The sequence below is a fragment of the Astatotilapia calliptera genome, chromosome 18 (assembly GCF_964374335.1).
Source record: "Astatotilapia calliptera chromosome 18, fAstCal68.1, whole genome shotgun sequence".
In the NCBI taxonomy this organism is placed as follows: domain Eukaryota; kingdom Metazoa; phylum Chordata; class Actinopteri; order Cichliformes; family Cichlidae; genus Astatotilapia; species Astatotilapia calliptera.
In genome coordinates, this window is record NC_137439.1 from 7,573,888 (window position 1) to 7,581,933 (window position 8,046).

The window sequence follows — 8,046 nt, forward strand, 5'->3', positions numbered from 1 at the left end:
AGTCCAAGTATCACCACATCATACATTAAGTTTTGGTCATCCTGATACCTGCAATTTTGTGGCATCCCTCTTTGATAAATCTTGTGGGTCTGTGACCGGGGAACACAAACGAGTACAGGAGACGTTTCAGTGCAACTGTAACATTCCTGACTGCCCGACAGACGGTAGCCTTGGAAACGTGCTCAGCGTCACCAATATTATACAGAAATCAGAATCAGAATCAGAATACTTTATTGATCCCTGGGTGAAATTATTTTTTGTTACAGTGCTCCATTTTAAACCAATATTAAGACAAGACAGACAATACGCTAACTAAGAATAGTACAATATATACATATATATACATACATACATACATAAGTCACTCATAAATAAATAGTTGGAAAAGAAACATGTGTAGTTGTAGCAGCAAACAGTGTGTTAAGTGGATGCGTTGTACAGGGAGATGGCCACAGGCAGGAATGATTTCCTGTGTCGTTCAGTGGTGCTTTTCGGTAATCTCAGTCTCTCACTGAACGAGCTCCTGTGACTGACCAACATGTCATGGAGTGGGTGGGAGGTGTTATCCAACATTGTCTTTATCTTGGACAGCATCCGCCTCTCCGACACCACCTTGAGGGAGTCCAGCTCCATCCCCACAACATTGCTGGCCTTACGGATCAGTTTATTAAGTCTGTTGGCATCTGCGACCCTCAGCCTGCTCCCCCAGCATGCAACAGCATAGAGGATCGCACTGGCCACCACAGACTCATAGAAAATCCTCAGCATTTTCTGGCAGATGTTGAATGTTGAAAGCTCCCGTTTGCAAAAAACGAAGTGCAATACAAATAATATGCAATGAACTGAGAGCATGTCCGCGATGTGTCACATGCGTAATATATGGCCTGAGGATGTTATCCAAATAAATTATAGATTGTGCTGAGAAACGGTAACGTTCGCACAGAAAATCATCAGGAAATGATAAAATGTCCAAACGCGCTCTGATCACTCTCTCCCGGCGGAGAGCTCTGCGGAGAATTTGGGCTTCACGATCTACTGGCTCTTCAAGGAAGGGACACGCCATGTCTGACACTTCCTACTGTCAGGTTTCCGACAAAGGGGCGGAGACAGTCAGGGTTAGTTGTAGTAAACCTGCTAGGGGGCAGGTTAGCTTCACGGAGTGTGTCGTCATAGTGACTCACTCAGGCTGCAGCTGAACTCGCTTTGTGAAACCGAAAACCCAGAGTTTTCGTTAACTCAGGGTATACTTACTCAGTTTTTCCACTAAACCGGCTTCTTGAAACAGGGCCCTGCTGATCATTGATCAGTTTCATGATTGAAGTAGCAACAGGAGAGGGAGGGAGAGAGAATGAGGAGAGAAGAGGCAGCTAAGACACAGAATAACTCCAGCTTTGTGTCTTTTTTATTCTCGCTGAAGTCTTTTCCCCTCAATACGGATGTATTGTAATTGGTCCAGCCCAGAGTTGATTATTACCAGCTGGCTAATCCACCACCTTTCATTGTTTATACCATTACAAAAACAAACAAACTAACATAAAAATGAAAAATCACCATTGGCCCACCGGGCAAATGCCGGGTAAATGCCCAATGGCCAGTCCAGGTATTCGGTCAGCTGGTGGGTAACAGGCATCTCCAAAAACGTTAGAGCACTTATGCAAATATGTGATGTCTTGATAAATCGAGCAGATATTAGAAGTTTACACAGCACCATTCTCGCATGAAAATATCTTAAAAGTTTATTTTGTGACCCACAAAGAGTAATATTTCAAACTCTGCCACTCTGTGTTCCTCCGCCACTGCCTCGTTTGAGCTTTGGACGAAATGGATTCTGGGATATTGCATTTCGTCATTTCGAGCTGGTTGGAGACGAAAACAGCCAATCAGATTTTTTTTGCATCCAAGTCTGTGATTGGCTGGTTTTGTGGCACAAATATAACGGTGTACAGAACGAGTTGAGCGTGCACGGGCTGAAATGTTGAGAGCGCGAGCGACACATTGCGAGCGAGCGCAAGTGCAAAAACTGAGCGAGAGGGGCTGCTATTGTGTGTGTGGGTAATAGCAAACACTGAAATACATTTTTTGCACGCAGCAATGAATTTTGTTCACTCAAATTCAGCTTTTCTTCACTCAAAATAAATTTCTCCTCAAAATGCAACACTTGCACCTGCAAATTTTTTTTACGTGCGCTCAGAATAGTGGCACAAAAATAACGCCATAGAAAACTTCTTTTTACAGCGAAAAAAACCCCTAAAAAATGGGAAACTCACAGAGAAACTCGCGGATTCTTCCACTGACCGCCGCGGCACACCTGCACCAGGGTAAGCCTCCGCCTATGCCACTCCTGCTTTACAGGTGAAAATAGAGCAACAGGACCGCTAGTCTTTGATTTTATTTATTTTCTGCTGTGTTTTACTTGCATCTATTTGAAAGAGTACGGAGCCCCCCAGGGGACATGGGAGAAAAAAAAAATTACGGAGGAAAAAAAAAATAATTAGGGAGGAAAAAAAAAAATTAGGGAGGAAAAAAAAAATTAAGACGGACTTTTGCGAGCGCTCGCAAAAGTATTGCGAGCGCTCGCAAAAGTATTGCGAGATCTCGCAAAAGTTTTAGCCGCATTCTTCGGAGGCCGCCAGCTCGAAGCCGACCGGGAGGTCGAGGCACGATGTGCCGGGAAAGCGGTGTTCCTCCCGGCTGTAGTAGGTCTCGACCTCCCGTTAGCTTCGAGCTAGTGGGTGTCAGATCTCCAAAAACGTCGGAGCTCTTTTGCAAATATGTGATGTCTTGTAAACCGAGCAGGTATCTGACGTTTACACAACTGCATTCACGCCTCAAAATATCTTAAAAGTGTATTTTGTGACCCAGAAAGAGTAATATTACAACTAAGTAGCTGCCGCCATTGTTGGAGTTTTGCGAGATCTCGCAATACTTTTGCGAGCGCTCGCAATACTTATTGCAAGATCTCGCAATACTTTTGCGAGCGCTCGCAATACTTATTGCGAGATCTCGCAATACTTTTGCGAGCGCTCGCAATACTTTTGCGAGATCTCGCAAAAGTCCGTCTTAATTTTTTTTTTTCTCCCTAATTTTTTTTTTTCCTCCCTAATTTTTTTTTCTCCCATGTCCCCTGGGGGCTCCGTAAAAGAGTGAGTGTAAACACACACAAAAAAAAATTATGTGCGGGAATGTGCAGAAAATAGGTTTAAATATTAAACAAATTTCTTCCAGTCAGAGAATGTTGCATATAATTACATTTTTGCTTGATGCATAAAGTTAAAAGATTAAAACTAATAAAACAAGTTTTAAAAAGAGACTTTTCCATTTGATTACATTTTGTTTTGTTTACATATTGATGGATTATGCAGAAAAAGTAGAATTGGGCTGAAAGAGCTATCGCTTTATCACCTATTCAGGTTGTAAATCGTGTTTTTAAAAAGTAACTAAGTAATTAATTACTTTTGAAAATAAGTAATCAGTAAAGTAACGGGATTACTTTTTGGGGGAAGTAATCAGTAATTAGTTACTGATTACTTTTTTCAAGTAACTTGACCAACACTGCTCATGACTGAAATGATTTTATTCACAGGTTAAATCTTTTATTATTAAAAACAGATGATTTGAAATAGTAACCCACGCTGTCAATCATTGTGCATGTGTGATGTGAACCACATTTATGCATGTTTATGATGCATGTATACAAGAATCTAGGACAACTTTTGAGTGTGTACAAAATTAACCAGTGTTTCCACCAGAGTGCAGATCAGGACCAAATTATCAACTTAAGTAGGTTATTATTTAGTCAGAGAAATCACGCTTGAAATACTTTATTACAGCAGCAGATTACAGTAGAGTTTGGCTCCCAGACTCAAAGTCCAAATATGTTACATTATGAAGCAATTACGTCGGTCACGGCAGATGGCTGCTCCTCCCCGAGCCTGGTTCTGCTGGTGGTTTCTTCCTGTTAAAGGGGAGTTTTCCTTCCCAATGTCACAGAGTGCTTGCTCATAGGGGGTCATGTGACTGTTGAGATTTCTTTGACTGTACATTTCTAAAAACTTTCCTTGACAGTTAGTCCTTGGAGAACCAAATGGAGAAAGTACTCGTCATTCTCAAATAACACAACAATTCTTTACTGGGTTACATCTTGTCAGTGATTTTTCCGTGTTATACATTTCTGCAGGTGAAAATGTAGCATCATAGTGCTGACAAAATAAGCACCTACAGCCAATCAAGATATAAGAAATAACACGTCATCTGAACATAAAGGTTTAATTTAAAAAAAAAGTTTGACAGAGATAAAAAGTGAGAGATAATTTAAATGGTAAATGGCCTGCATTTGTATAGCGCTTTTCTAGTCCATAGGACCCCAAAGCGCTTTACACTACATTCAGTCATCCACCCATTCACACACACATTCACACAATTTATATACTTTAAATAGCAACACTTGAGATAACAAGCACTATTCCTAGCTATCAGTTGGTTGCATATCACAGAATTTCGCATCTTTCTCCAGGAATACTTTGATTTTGAAATCTCTGTGTTCTCCAGACGCAGTGAACATTACAAATAGCTCCTGCTCTGACTCAGTTACACATGAAAAATGAGGTAATTATTTACAACACATTAAAAAAGGGAGATAGAGTTGAATCTGTGTATTACTTAGATCCATGTACACCAGGCCAAACTAAGAGACTCGTAATTTAGCACCAAATCGATGATCAGAAACATTATTTCTTTAACGTATACAAGGTATAATGTTTTTGGTGCTAACATTAAAACTGGGATAAGGAAGGGAACACTATTAGAAAATCTGTAGACAAGAATTTTTTTTTCAGGTGTTACTTGGACAATTACTCTGTATGAAACTGTAAAAGAGTATCACATAGATTATCTGATCGCTGTCAGTAAAATCATTTTGTTATAAAAACTGAATCGAATGTGTTTTATAAGTTCTGGTAATTTTTTTAACACATGAGGGCCATCGACATTTTTCAGAGTAAAAAAAAAAAATAAATTAGTAGTAGTAGTATAATTATGAGAGGGTAGTTGCAGTATCGTGTACTGAACAGCAGAGGTCCGCCTTGACTTCTTCAGTGGAGGCGCTGTTCATGTTGTCAAGGTAGTGGGCCCCAGTTTACTGGTAGGCAGCCAGTCTCTAGGTGGAAATTTCCACTCAAACCACACTTGACCAAAGGCCATGAAGATGTTTGAAAAGAGTGATAATGAAACATTAAATAGACTCCCACGCTTAAAAATTTCCATTTTGGTTTGTTCTTCTGTAAACAGCATAAAAGTAGGGGTCATAAACAGCTTGGCTTTAGAGTTTGGGTAAATTGTTCCACAAGTTTGACTTGGAATTTATATATTTGCTTTTTAATTAGGATGTTAATATGTGTGTTAGCTTTAAGAATATTTTTGGTGCTGCATCGTTGGGGAGTTGCAAAGTCTTTTCATGCATAGCAACGTTCAAGGTTTCCCTCTGAGGCATTTTTCTCCAATCCGCTGTGTGTGAGTGTGTGTGTGTGTGAGAGAGAGAGAGAGAGAGAGAGAGAGAGAGAGACGTTTTTGGCAGTAGGTGTGTGTAACAGAGAGTGAAGCTGTATTTCGGTAGTTGAATCCACAGTGCAGAGCACAGAATACGTGTGCATGCATAATTCATTTTGGTGAGTGTATGAGACTGCAACATATGGTATAAGGTGAAGAGATCAATCCAATTTAAATTAAAAATCACACAGAATTATCTGTGCTTTTATCACCATCAACCCCTTTGAGGTCACTGTTATATTGCTATGAGGTTGCTATGGAAACTGTCCTCATTTGCTTCCACTGTTAAGAGTAATTTCGTTCTAAAAATTTTAGTTGGCTCATGAAGCAGCTTTTCAGCTTCATTATTTCTCGGTAGTTTGTTTTTATCTTAAACAGCACACTATAAATACGTGTCTTTAGAAGAAAGGTATTATTTAAAACATTTGTTTTCTGCCCTCTTAGAAGATGTTTTTTTTTCTTTACATTCCATCTAATGTGCTTTGACGCAAACAAGGTTTATTACTTTCCAAAGAGGAACTAACCTTTGGTTTGCTTGGGGAAGCAAAATAAAAGCTGAGGTTTGTTGCTCTTCAGCCTGCACATTACATAATCTGTGACCTTTAGGTGCTGGAGGAAATTTTAAACAGGTACAAACACACTGTCCCTGCCATTAGAGTTACAATAGGATATACACAAAGACTTAACTGCTACTCTTTTGCAAGGAAAAGTACTACAAACCTTTAGGAATGTCTTGGTGATACAGTAGCAACATGCTTTATAACTTAGATGCTGAACTTAAGTGCAGCATCAGGATGGAGAAGGCACTGGTTGCTTGATTTGGTACATTTTAGATACAAAGAAATCACTTTAACCAACAAAAAGATGAAACGACTAACATAAAATCTGCCCTGCAACATCACTGAAAATAGACTACAACACTGAGACTAATGAGCCAAGCTGATCTTTATCACTGTAACCTTAAACTGAGCTTAGTTCAGGGAGGTCAAGCTTCGCCCACGGTCTCAGTGTATCAGCTCAGCCTAGCTAATGCCTCAGCCGATCCAGTTTTGTGCATCCTGCTCCCAAATCTCATACTTCACTCGTGTTAGCCTTCTTACAGTTGTTGCTACCTCTGCAAGCCATTGTGCAGCCCTCCTCCACCCCCGCTTCCTCTTTTCACTGAGTTTTCGATTTAATCAGTGTAAAGTCCGCAGCCAGTGTTGCTGATGTTTTCATGCTCCACATGAAAGTGTAGGGAGGTCCCAGAAGAGAGCCATACCTTCAACTGTAAATTACTGCAGAAGGAAATATCAGTCTTCTTATGAGAAAAGTATGCCTGACTAGCACGAATGAATATGGCAAATATTTGCCATCAAGGCTTTTAAGTTTTATCCTTTTATTTGCTAAACTAAACACAGTGCAGATGTTAGCATTCAAGGCACAAGTGCTGTACTATTTGCTAACACAGCATGCCTGCGCTGCAGAGGTACATGTATGCAGTTACCTAACTGCATTGAATACTTTAGCCTTGAGGCTGAAGTATGTGTATGCCGCATTCATATTGTGAAACTGATCTTTGTTCTATGAGGGCTTTCACAATTTTGACATACAAAAGCAGCGAGTGAAAGCAAGTGAAGAAATGAATAGAGAAAGTACAATATAACAGCTACAGCACAGGTGTCAAACTCCAGGCCTCGAGGGCCGGTATCCTGCAGGTTAGACGTGTCCTTGATCCAACACAGCTGATTTAAATGGCTAAATGACCTCCTCAACATGTCTTGAAGTTCTCCAGAGGCCTGGTAATGAACTAATCATTTCATTCAGGTGTGTTGACCCACGGTGATATCTAAAACCTGCAGGACACCGGCCCTCGAGGCCCAGAGTTCGGCACCCCTGAGCTACAGTGTGTACAATATTGCATATATTACAGCTCTGTGTTGGCTCCTAATTTCTGAAGTAGTCATAAACAACCATAAGATTTCTACTTCGGCTAATACTATGGCTTTAGTCTAATTACTATTTGAGGTTTTAGCTATGCAACTATTGGAGATCAGTATATACAAATATTCTCTGTTGTTGGCTGCAATAAGTCACATTTGGTGCTTTTAGGTCTTGCTCTTCAGTCTGATGAACTGAAGACCAACTTTTTTTAAAACCCATCAGATTGCTTGAAAATGTCCTAATACAGAAAACACTGGTGTTATTGTCTCTGACATTTTTTGGAAATAGGAAGAATCCCTATTGGTTAAAATTACCCAACAATTCTTAAAATGATTCAAGCTACCACCCATTTTCTCCTCTCCTAAGCTAGTAAAGTAATATGCTGCTTATATATGATTATACAATTAATAATCATGCAATAATATAATATAGTTCCCTTATTTTATTTAATTTATATAGTTAAGCCCATATGTTGTTGTGCAAAGACACAGTTTTGTAGCTTCACCTCTAAACACCATAATCAATCATTTTAAAATATTAGGACTGTTTTGCAGCATTTGGCTGCATCTACGTGGAGAG